Genomic DNA, 12,869 nt, shown 5'->3' with positions numbered 1-12,869 from the left:
GGGGAGAGTTTCATTTAGAGAAGGGCGCGTGCTTGTGTGCCCTCACGCCTGGCAGAGCGCGGGAACTGATGTCTCTTCAGCATCTGCAGCCTAGTCACGTGTCTGCCTCTTCACAAACGGCTAGGGCGGCGCGTTTCAGTGTTCTTCTAACTTTTCAACAACCAACACAGTTCCATTCAGTAGCACTAGTGTGATGAGGGTGTTCAGCCCGTAGTTATAGAAAGGAAAGCGTGACAGCTTCCACAAAATGAATGAATCACAGAAGGGATGTAATGTGCACATAGTTTTCTCAGAAGATTCGTGACTCCTCTGTTAGCTCCCTAATATGTGGCCTCCCAGCTTTTAGTCTCCTGTTGTGACAAGAAGTTTCCTCCTCTAATGTCACTGTAGTCCTTGCTGGTGGCAACTGGTCTGCATTTTCATGACTGTTCCAGGACAAAAAAGATGCTTGGAGTCAGTTGTGAGAAAAAAACACACACAAAAAGTACTTTTCCAGTAAAGGTGGCAATAATGGAGTGTTTTACACAACTTACCCTTCATATTAAACTGTTATTTCAGTCTCTGTGGTGAAAAACGATGTCATTGTGGGTCTAGGGTTGCCACCTTTTGTGGAAAAAAATACCGGCCTTCCTAAATATTTATCTTTTTCCCCTATTAATAACATTGGGATCAACCATAATTTTTACCAGCCAGGTGGCAACCTTATGTGGGACTACAGGAGCCAAATGGTAGCCCTTGAGGAGCCCCGTTTATTTGTATAAATTTGGATGTTAAGGAACCTCCAGCTATTGTTTATCAATAACATGAATGTTTCTGAAAGGGCCACCCATGACTAGGGTTGCCACCTTTTCTGGAAAAAAAATACCCGCCTTCCTATATATTTATCTTTTTTTCCCTATTAATAACATTGGGAAAAAACATAATTTTTACCGACCAGGCCGGTAAAATACCGGCCAGATGGCAACCCTACCCCTGACGCATGGTCAAGGAGCGCTATGAAAGGAGCATATTCAAGATGGAAACTGCACCTTAGCTTTTAGGCTGATGGCACACTGGCCATTTTCGCAATTGCCTGAATTGTATGCTGTAGGGTTGCCACCTTTTCTGGAAGAAAATACCGCCCTTCCTATATATTTTTTCCAATTAACAATGGGATCAAGAAACATTTTTATGGGTCATGCCGGTAAAATACCAGCCAGGTGGCAACCCTAAGTTTTACTGAGCAATGCCCACTTTACCTCTTTTTTGGATCAGAATATGTATGGGTCAAAATAAATAACATAGAACTGTGTGTTTTATTGTACAGTCTTGTGGAATATGTTGATATGTTAATAATAATAACTATCTGCTAATAACTATAGTTTTTGGCCTCAAGAAAAGGCTGTAGGTTGCAGGTTTGGGCCACAAAGTGCACATGGTGACAATTTTATGCTGTTCTTATGACAGTTAATGGGAGGCCACAGAAGGGAGGCTGGAATATGTATATTGGATAAAATCCCTTGTTTGTGTTTACATTAAAGATGGCCATAGATGCAAAGATTTGTACGAATCTCAGTTTCTTATCATTTTCGGGCCATTTTTGGAGTATTCTGACATTTCGTGAGATGGAAATTGGTCAGTCAGTTGATCGGACATGTTAGAAAATTTCCAATAATGTCTCTGCATGTATTGCCGATCTGACGATATCAGTGGGAGACTGTCACCAGCTTTTTGTCAGACCTTACTTTTGTACGATTGCTGTCAGGGCGGAACACCGTCTGATCTGTTCTTGTACTGCTTTATTTGATCTGAATGGTTAGCGGCAGGTCGGGAGATGGCACCGAACGATTGTTTGTCCGATATGAACATAAATCGGCACTTCTATGGCCACCTTTAGCGAATGCCATGTGCCATTGCTTTAACCCTATCCCATAACTACTGAGAGGAAGTTTGTGTACCCTTTAAATTGATCTGTGTTTTATCACTGATAAAAAATATAAGATAACTCCCTTGAGACAAAGGATACGTGATTATTTTTAAAGAAGAAGATAAACCTTAGACTGGAGCCAGCTATGGAACTCTCTCGCAGAGTGTTAAGGTGGCCATACACGAGCCGATAAAAGCTGCCGACAGACCGAGTCGGCAGCTTATTGGCCCATGTATGGGGCCCCCCGACGGGCTTCCACGATCAAGATCTGCCCGAAAGTCGGCAGATCTCGATCGGATGGGACTAAAAATCCTGTCGGATTGCGGCCGCATCTGTTCCTTGATGCGGCCCTGCAATCCAACCACCTGCTACCATTTGTTAGGATCTGATCGTTTGGCCCTAGGGCCCACGATCGGATCAGCCCGATATTGCCCACCGCATATCGGGGAGAGATCCGCTCATTTGGCGACATCGCCAAACGAGCGGATCTCTCCGTGTATGGCCACCTTTAGACAGTGTGAGTGCAGCGAACAGGGTAAAGCATTGGTACAGTTCAGAGGCACCTTTTGGGATAATATGATTTATGTCATTGGGCTGCTGTGATTGTGTGCCCAGTTATTTTGAGTGAAAACTTATTTCATGGTGCTTGTATTCAAGTACAGTTAGAGCCTAAAACATTTGTTGAATCTCACCGCCATTATTTCTCCAGATAGCTACCATTCAAAGCATTCTTTATTACTAACTGGCAACAGATATTCCGGTTTTACCACCCTTCCTTATTTCTAAGTAGCTGCACCAGTTCATAGCATTGTTATGCAACTTGTTGTTATAGCAGAACTCATACAGCAATGTCTCAATTTGTTGCTCAATTCTGAGCCTAAAAGGGATGTAAAAACCAAAAAAGATATAATTTTGTCTAATGAAAGAAAATATAACACTAAGCAACATTGTAATAAACTGTATTAACATTTTTCAGTTATTTGTAAATGTAACAGTATCTCTCTGTTTCTATACTGTTGAAACAATGACTCTTCATATGTCTTGATTTCAAAGTGTGAAGCAGCGGTTCAGAGCATTTGGTCAGATATACAGTATACGGCTTTCAAAAGCCGATACATTTTCATCTGTATATTGGAAAGATGCTTAGAATTGTATTATGCCCTATCCTAAATCTGACTTCAGTCTGACCCAATCATCTCTGTAGAGTCACAGGAAATCAATTACAAAATAATTGTCATGTACGGGGTCAAATACAGTTTTACTCTAGTAAAAAAAGAATCTCGTAAAGTAAATGCCGTACACCAGAGATCTGCTATTGACTGGGAAGAAGGGGGATTACTGACTGAATCCCTCAGTAACATTTTAACCGGAGTTCATTCTTAGAATGTGGGACATCTCTCTTGAGTGCACAGGCATCACATCTATTTATAGGAATTTCCGTGTTATTTGCTCTCCCAGCTTGCACTAGGAATGGGAAATGACAAGCTGGAAAAAAGGGTTTGACAGAAAGTAGGGTAGCGTTTCTTTGCATTGACAGATTTTATTCTGCCCATGTGATTGGTGGAATATGTGATGATGATGATGATGATGGACGGCTGGATTTTATTTCACCAAACCAAAGACCACTTTGCATTTTTATGTACAAGTATAGGATTCGTTATCCAGAAAGCTCCAAATTATGCAAATGATGTCTCCCATAGAATCCATTTTATCCAAATAATTTTTTTTAAATGATTTCCTTTTTCTCTGTAATAATAAAATAGTAACTTGTACTTAATCCAAACTAAGATATAATTAATCCTCGTTGTAAGCAAAACCAGTCCACTGGGTTTATTTAATGTAAACATGATTTATTTAGTAGAATTAAGGTATGAAGATCCAAATTATGGAAAGATCATTCATCCAGAAATCCCCAGGTCCTGAGCATTCTGGATAACAGGTCCCATACCGATAGAAGTATGTATAATATCAGGGAGAAAAAGTGCATTTATTCCAAAGAGCAGTGAGGCCTATAATTCTGGATCAGGACATTTGCTTGGTTCCTGGGCTGGCTGTACTGAAGTCAACTTTATGCCTGGGGTTGGAACTAAAACTAGCTCCAACCCTCCCAATTTTAATTTATTGGGCAGGTGCTGGAACACAGACTATTTTTATATTTGGTGCTCGGAAGTATCTATATGGGTTTAGCAAGTAAAAGAACAGTGGCTGACCCAGAGGGTGCAGCCCAATAGCACTGGGGGCCTTGTCTGTAACTGAGACTTAGGTTAAGGACACACGGGCAAATTTGCCTTTTCTTTGGGGCAACAATCTCCCTGAACTGCCTTCCCCTACCTTATCGACAGCTATAATGAAAAACCGCTAGCGGGATGGCACTCGCAGTGCTTCGTTTTCCAAAGTCGACCGAAGTTGCCTCACAAGGAAACTTCGGGCAACTTCGGAAAACGAATCGCCGCGAGTGCCATCCCGCTGGCGATTTTTTATTATAGGCGGCGGGAAGGTAGGGGAAGGCAGTTTGTGGAGATTGTCGTCCAGAAGAAAAGGCGATTTGTCGCCGGGGTGACTAATCTCCCCAAATCTGCCCATGTGTCCTTACCCTTATACATAATAATTGACAAAAACATGCAGATGCAACATAGACAGCTGCCCAAATTACCCATATCCCCCTGGACAACTTCCCCTGAAAGAGCCCAAGGAAAGAGTATAGGTCCCTCACAGATACCACAGATTATGTCATGATTTTTATGATGTAGGTTTTATTTCTAAATTAGACCGTTTATGCTGCAAATAATTCACTCTACAATATAAAATTTCATTCCAGTACCAGCAAGTGTTTTTTTTAAGTTGTAATGTTGGTGTGTAGGAAGCCATCTCAGGTCATTTTGCCTGGTCAGAAAGAGCCAGCATTTTAGGATGGAACTGCTTTCTGGCAGGCTGTTGTTTCTTCTACTCAATATAACTGAATGTGTCACAGTGGGACCTGGATTTTACTATTGAGTGCTGTTCTTAGATCTATCAGGGAGCTGTTATCTTGTGTTAGGGTGCTGCTATCTGGTTACCTTCCCATTGTTATGTTGAAAGGCCGCTGGGAGAGAAGGGGGGGTGTGCAGTACAGCAGTAAAGAGTGACTGAAGTTTATCAGAGCACAAGTCAAATGACCAGGGGCAGCTGGGAGACTGACAATATGTCTAGCCCCATGTCGGACTTCAAAATGAAATATAAAAAAATCTGTTTGCTCTTTTGAGAAATGGATTTCAATGCAGAATTCTGCTGGAGCAGCACTATTAATTAACATTTTTTTCCTATGACAGAATCCCTTTAAACAATGTATACACAGTGCATTAAAGAGCATATACATAAAGCTATTAGGTAGCGTATAACTTTCAGAAGTCATTAAATATGTAAATCCTCTTTCTCCATCACACCTGTATGCTCAGCACATATACTGACAGTTAAGTAAAAGAAAGCATTTACTGAATACATTTGCAGATTACTTTAGAAACAATTATTCCCATAAACCCAGGGCCAGCATTAGAGCTGAGGAACTTCCAGCACAGCAAGAATTGTAAGGTCCTATATAATGAAAAACAAAAAAGATTAAACTTGGGTGTCCAACCTGCAATCCTCCAACTGTTATTGAACTTCAACCTCCAGCATCCTCTGACAATACGTAATGTGCTACTCACAGCTCTTTGTGAATTTATCACATTTTTTCCCATTGGCCCACTCAGTTCTACCCAGGTATGGACTGGGATTACAAATAGGCCCTGACATTTCAAGTACACAGATGATATTGAATCATCCTTCCGAGTCCTACCCGAAGGCATGGGCTCCGTTGCCCAAGCTGTTCCCAGCTACCGCCAGCGAACAGCTCGAACGGGTGGGTCCCCCTTCGCCAAAGCTAGGGAGGGCCCACCACCCCGCCCCCGAAGGGGTTTGGGGACGTTTGGACTCCCCTTCGCCGAAGCTAGGGGGAGTCCCGTCTACCCTGGGTTCTGCCGAAGCTTCCTCCAGGGCGTGTCATGGCCTGCGAGACCAGCCAAAAGACCGTGACCCCATCCAGGGTGCTCAAACCAGACACAAAAAAGGTGCTGGAGTGGGCGGTGCAAGGCCATTGGTTGCCTTTTGCAAGGCTCTGGTTGGCAGCCAGAAAAAGAAAAGACTTCCCGCCCACCTAATGGTAAGAGCAAAGGAAGTGAAGCTTGATTAAGCATGGGTGCATGTGCATCTCCCCTGACTCAAAACGCAAGTCAGGGGCCACCCTCATGGGAGCACAGCGACCCAGCTTTCATCAAGCTTCCTCTTGTCAGCCTAGTCCAGAGGACCAATGGTTTCTCCATTCTTCAGATAGGATAATTAAAACAGATACTCCTCTTTGGTCTTGCCAGCCAGAGGACCAAGTGGTTCCAAAGGTACTTGATCTTAGCCAAAAGGCCGAGAAGCGATGATGCCCAAACTGCCCCTGGTAAATAGTTACTATCTATGGCAGCCCCTCTATTTGCCAGAACCCACAGATGGTCAGTCTAGGTTCTACCCTTATGGCAATGGGAGATGGGATGTTTTTTTGCCTGCGATTAATCTTGGGTACAGAGAGCAACAAAACGTAATTTGTTTCCTCTCCAACAACTCTTACCTGCTACAGAGTTTATATCTCCCTGGGTCTGCATTGGCTTCCTCAGGGTACTTCAGGTTCCTCCCACCAGTAGTGGATTAATGATATATGGGGCTCCTAGGCTACATCCAGAGGTCCCCCTTTGGCTACTCCTGGGTCAAAATGCGTGCAGGATCAGACATGCACCCCCAGCTTTCTACACCAGGTTGGTTCAGCATGCCCCAGTGAAGTCAGTGGATCTGCACAGGGTTGGACTGGGCCGGCGGGACACCGGGAAAAACCCAGTGGGCCCTGGACCTCATGGGCCCCTGCCGGCCTAGACTTACTTCCCCGACTAGCTGTTGTGATGTGGCGTTCTATGCGCATGGTGTTTTTTGCTCATGCAAGCAGTGGTTTTCATGCATGCACGCTTTACAGCGTTTTTTTTCATGCAGGGGAGTTTAGAGGTCAGGATGGGGTCCCTGGGGACTGCCAGATAGGGTTGCCACCTTTTATAAATTATTTTACCAGCTGCTGGGGGCGGGGCCTCAAAAGGGGCGGGGCGTGATGTCAAAAGGGGCGGGCGTGACGTCAAAGGGGGCAGGGCCACGCGACGGAGACCCACGGACACTAGAAGAGGAAAAAAAAAAGGTAAGTTGCAGGGGATTGGGGGCAGGCCGAGGGCTCCTTTTGATCGTATTACAAATTTACCGGCAGCTACATTGCCGGTAAATTTGTAATACCGGCCCTGGCCTTGGAAGGTATTTTACCTGCTAGGCCGGTAAAATACCGGCCGGGTGGCAACCCTACTGCCAGAAGGGCCCTTCGTTGTGCAGCCCCAGTGAGCCCCCAAGGCACCAGTCTGATTCTGGATCTGCATCTATCCGGGAACACGCATGCACCTTGCCTGCCTTCTTCTCCCAGCAGGTGTACCTAACTGGACAAAGCAGCACAAATAAAAAGAAATATTAAAAGAAAATAAAAATAATAATTGAAAAAAAGCTAAATGGGCCTCTGATCACTCTGGGCTCCTAGGCTATATCCCAGGGAAGCCTGTGCATTAATCCACCCCTGCCTCCCACTCTTCAAAAACATACAGACAGATTATGTGACTTTATGTCCAGTTGTTTTTAGATTGACCTATACTAGATACTTTATGTGAATGTGGTAAGGACCTTAGACTGTAAGGCTGGATGATGTATAATCTCTGTAAAGCATCTCATAAATCTGTTGGCACTATATAAATACCAGGAATAAAATAAATACATTATTTAACTCTTTGTTCTGTACCTAATGCAGTTTGCAGTACTGTACTTGTGTATTGTACTGGTCGTTCTGGGACAGCAGCAAGTGAAAAGGAGCTGGGGATCTTCTTCACTTGTTTTTGCCCAAGTGGTGGAAAATTTCCATCAGAACAGAGAATCCTTGATCCACCAGAATTGCACCCCCCCAACTGGCCACATAGATACCCAGATGGTTGACATTATGGTGGAAATCAGCCAAACTGCCTGACCAAATTTGGGCATGTGTGGCCGGCTTTAGGCACATGGCAGACTGGTTGTTTGTTTTGACAGTGTATTTCCATCCATGGAGACCTGCCTGAAATGCCACCTGCCACCAGTGATGCTACATTATTTTCGTGATGGCAATGTTTAACTGCAGTTAGTTAGTTAGTCAATATCAATCATAAAAAAGCCTAATTTCTTTTCAGCTACCAGCACACAAAAATTCTTTGTCCACCACAATTTGATCTGTCTGCTGGCCTCAAAATTTGTGTGTGTACGCGTGAGCGCACAGCTTAGAGGGGACATTGCTGGGAGTGGATAAACCAAAAGCAGTAAATAGGGGGCATCCAGGCACTCAAAAAAACTCCACAAGGGTTACCAAAAATAGTTTAAAAAATATTATTTATTGTAGATATATTTAAAAGGTCAACATCTGCATTGGCCCTGTGTGTTTCATGCCTCCCAAGTGCCCTGGGAGACATGAAATGCAAAGGGCCAATGGAGATGTTGACCTTTTAAAATAATCTACAACCTAAACTTGCCAAGATGCTATGGAGCATTTAGTAGTGATTTTTTTCTGACTTTTTTGATAAACCTGCTCCCCAGTGTGCTGTGGAGCTTCAAATTGCATTTGAAGGTGAACAGTATTTTTAATAATTGCTTCTCCTTTTGTGTCACTATTAATCTGTGTTTCTTTATAACTCCACTATGCACAGCTAAACCTATACTAAACAGCGAAACAGTGTAGAAGCAAATATACATACCCATGGATTTGTGCCTTGATTTTGAATACTTCAATTATAAATTGAGGAAGGAGTCGCTCCGCAGGGATTCGTATATGGGGAGGATTGTTTTTACCCTGTTCTCTGTTTTTTTTAACATGAAAACAATAAAAAGAACAAGCTCTGTAGGATGTCTGGATACACAAAAATCTCTTCAGGTCTCCGTTATCTCTGTGGGAGCCTGCCATTCTATTGTTCTAACACTGTCAAGTTATATAATCTTATCTCACCTGTTAAGCATACAATGTGTTTATTTACAGAGTTTCTGTTGGTGACTTATAACCCCACTGTTTGCAGTAACCCTCATTTCCTTACCTCTAAAGCTGGCCATAGATGCAAAGATACTATGAAAAATTTAGAGACGATCCACACACGTCTGAAAAACGAACAAATCTTTGTTTCGTACGATTTTCGGACCGTGTGTGGATCGTCCCTACATTTTTCGTGCCATGACGATCGGTCGTTCAGTCGATCAGACAGGTTAAAAGATTTATATTGGTTACCTATAATATCTCTCCATGTATTGCCTATCTAAAGATATCTATTGGAGACTGTCACTATTATTTGTCAGACATAACTTTCGTGATTGCTGCCTGTCAATTAATGAGCTGAGAATTGTGTGATTTGTTCTCTTTACTACTTTATTTTAATCAATCTGAATGGTTAGTTACAGGTCGGAGGTTTGGAACAAACATTCATTTGTCCGATATAGCCTAATTATCTGCACGTCTATGGCCAGTTTAAGTTTGGTGGCACATGGGTTGCCTGCGATAAATCTTCGCTATTGTGGATGACTAATCTCCCCAAAATCTTCCCTTTCAAAAGCCTAGGAAAAATTGTGCCTATGTGCTATGTTAGCACACAAAATGATCCTGTGTGTCACATATTCAAATTAATCAGTAGAAAAGGTCAAGGACTTGTGAGCAAGTGTCAGTGAGCTAGTATCAGTTGGGAGACTTGTACAGTATTTTTGGCCAACAGGGGGTTGCAGCACAAGGTTGCATTTTGTGGATTGTATTTTAGGGCTGAAGTCTGCCCTGTGTATGAGATGATAGATGGGTATCAGTAAAATCAATGGTGTGAGGTATTAGGCTAATGCCACACAGGGGGACACAGAAACACACAAACTCTAGTTCACCACTCTGTTCACCAACGAAAACCATCATGCGTGCCTGTACCTGGGCCGATGCGATGGTTCAGGGTGTGGGAAAAGAAGAAAGCTAATGTGAGCTTTTGGGTTGATACTTGCTCTTAACTTTTCCACAGGCTGAGATCAGCCCTTGTGTGCCATAGGCTTTAGCAGGCATTTTGTGCCTCACCTGACATTACACCTAAGGTTTACTTACATTCTGCTTCATTGCTCAGGGAAATACCTTATCTTATAGCACTAATACAATAATCTTAGTGGTGGCACACGAGGAGATTAGTTGCCAATCGACAAATCTTCTCTACTGTGAGCGACTAATCTCCCCAAATGCCTTCCTGCCGGCGGGATGGCATACACATTGCTTCGTTTTCCGAAGTCGCTCAAAGTTTCAGTCCTGCCTTCCTTCCGCAGGCAGGACTGGAGTACTAAAAAAAAAACATTGGCATGACTATGAGGTCTCAAAAATGAGTATGGTTACTAATTAGTAAACATTAGTATGGTTATCCTACCTTTACAGGGCAATGCCTCAATTGTTTGTTTTAGTAAATGGCCATGCTTTGAGTTGCACCAGGATGTCTCAGATTGTAAACCTGAACTTTTTCCTTTATTCAACTATTTTTCCTCCTTTATCATGTACTTTGGTTTTACATGACTATTTTCAGAAACAAATACCAACTTATAAAGCATTGATATATCTGTTGTATAGAAATGGTGCTAATATTCCAAAGGTGGCAAAACAGATTCAATGATGTAGGGCAATGGCAGGAGGCAGAAACAAGCAGGGGTCATCTAAACTCCATTTTAACTGATGGAAGGTTATGCTTCTAATAACCCCCTTACCCCACCCCATTACAGTTTAGTTAATAAATCAATAGTTCCGTAGGATAATGAAATAGAGGAATCAATGAACCTAATAACCCTACTATGTGGCTCATAATATGGGGGAATTAAGTAAATAAACCTAACACATAAAACTCTTTCGGTACATGTATGCTGGGCTGATGATCCCAACTGTTATATTTGTAGCGTGGATGTCAGTTGGTTTCTTGTTCTAATGTTTGAAAATATATTCTACTGATGCTTCAGGTCAGTAGATCATTAAGTGAATATGAGCCGGGAACAAGTAGTAACATTTTTCAAGCCTTTAAAGCCCAAAAACAAAATTAACTAAATAATTAACAATTAAGATGTTGCTCCTTGCAGTTAAGACGTCTTCACAAAACACACAACAATCCAATTTCAGTGCAGTTTCTGTGAGAAAAATCATGTAGATGCCTGACACAAAACTATTAATTGTTGCATTGTGTCATTGTGTGTAGAGTCCCATAGGAGAGAATATTGACACTTATTCTTTTCATTATTAGCCAAGACTATACCCAAGGGTTTTTTTGCCATAATTCAAGGTGAGCTTCTTGCCTCTTCTGTCAAGGTGCACATGTAACATTAAGGGCAATGGCATAAGGGGAGTTTTGTATCTTTTGTTGCTCATTTGCAGGGGGGGGGGACACAGTATTTAAAATCCCTCCTCCGTTGATTTAAAGCAATTTCAGCAATCATGACATGAAAATGCTCATTGCACATTTTTAGCTATAATTACGTTGTCAAAGTTTACAGTGGTCTTTGAGGCAATTTACATTCAGATAAATGGAAGGGCAACATCGAGCATTTTGTCCGACGCTGAGAGTGTTGGATGTGCTTACATTTTGCTGCTGTAAATAATTTGCATAATTAGCTTATTTTTTTAACAATTGTTTTTTTAACCAATTTTAATGGGGAAAATATATTTGTAAACTAACACCATAAAGCAATTTTGTTTGTGGGATATTAGCATGGAGGATCTGATGTACTGTAGATAGTGAGATGCTAAAGTGTCTGCTGCATATTTATAATGGGAATTCATGAGCCTGCACCTAGCAACATTACTTTGGCGAAAAATCTTATTGGTGTGCTTGATAAACTGGTACATTTTTATTATTTTTTATAACACCTGCCAAAAAGATGCAAATGTTTAGTAATGTGACGTTAACACCCCAAAACTTAATGTACTGGCCAATGTGTTCGCAGATTTTCGTTTTATGCTGACTAGACGTCAAATTGATATTTCACAATCTAGTAAATATAGCTTAAAGATACCTTTTCTGTTATTTTTATCGAAACTCACAAGATGAATTAGGGTAAGATCTCTTTCCTGTAATAAATAGGAATCATGTCAAGGTTTCATGTGCTGTTTTATTTAACTGCCTTCTTGCCCACTGCCCTATGTTACCCCTGGCAGTTACGCCAATCAGTTTTTTAAATATAGCTTTTCCACTGGAATGAGTTCCTGCTTGGAAGTATCTGATGAAATAGATTATTATATTTAATAGCAGCAAGTAAGAAATATAAGCAGAACATAACTGTCTAATAAGTTTCAACAAGCAAAGCATACTCCTCTTCACATAACATTTATAGACCATTCAAACCATTTTACTGCTTGAGGCAACAAAGCCTGTCTGACCCAGGCTCCGACTGTGGATCTGTGGATTCTGGCAAATGCCAGAGGGGCTGCTGTAAGATGCTATAGACAATCAGGATTTAGTGGGCTGGTGGGGGGCCTCTGTGTACTTGAAATGCCAGGGCCTACTTTGAATTCCAGTCCAGGCAGCAGCTTAACAAGCCGGGACTGGTCCCCCCTGCAAAAAAACCTTCAGAGGAGCCATGTGCATGGTCACACTTAATGGGACCACAACCTGCACATTCCCCACCCTCCACTCACTCCATTCCACATCCACTGGTGTCCTCTGCTCCCTACCCAGCACGGGTAGGGAGCACATAGGTGTTCATCTAGTATAGGTAAATAGGTGTTCAGTAGAATTGAACTCTTTAATTCATGACTTCAACTTCGGCTTCTTTCGAGGCTTCAGGTCTTTTTGTGGCTTCAGGACTTCAACTTTAGCTTCTT

This window comes from Xenopus laevis, chromosome 5L (assembly GCF_017654675.1).
Source record: "Xenopus laevis strain J_2021 chromosome 5L, Xenopus_laevis_v10.1, whole genome shotgun sequence".
NCBI lineage: Eukaryota > Metazoa > Chordata > Amphibia > Anura > Pipidae > Xenopus > Xenopus laevis.
The sequence above is the reverse complement of the archived record's forward strand: the minus strand, read 5'-3'. Positions refer to the sequence as shown.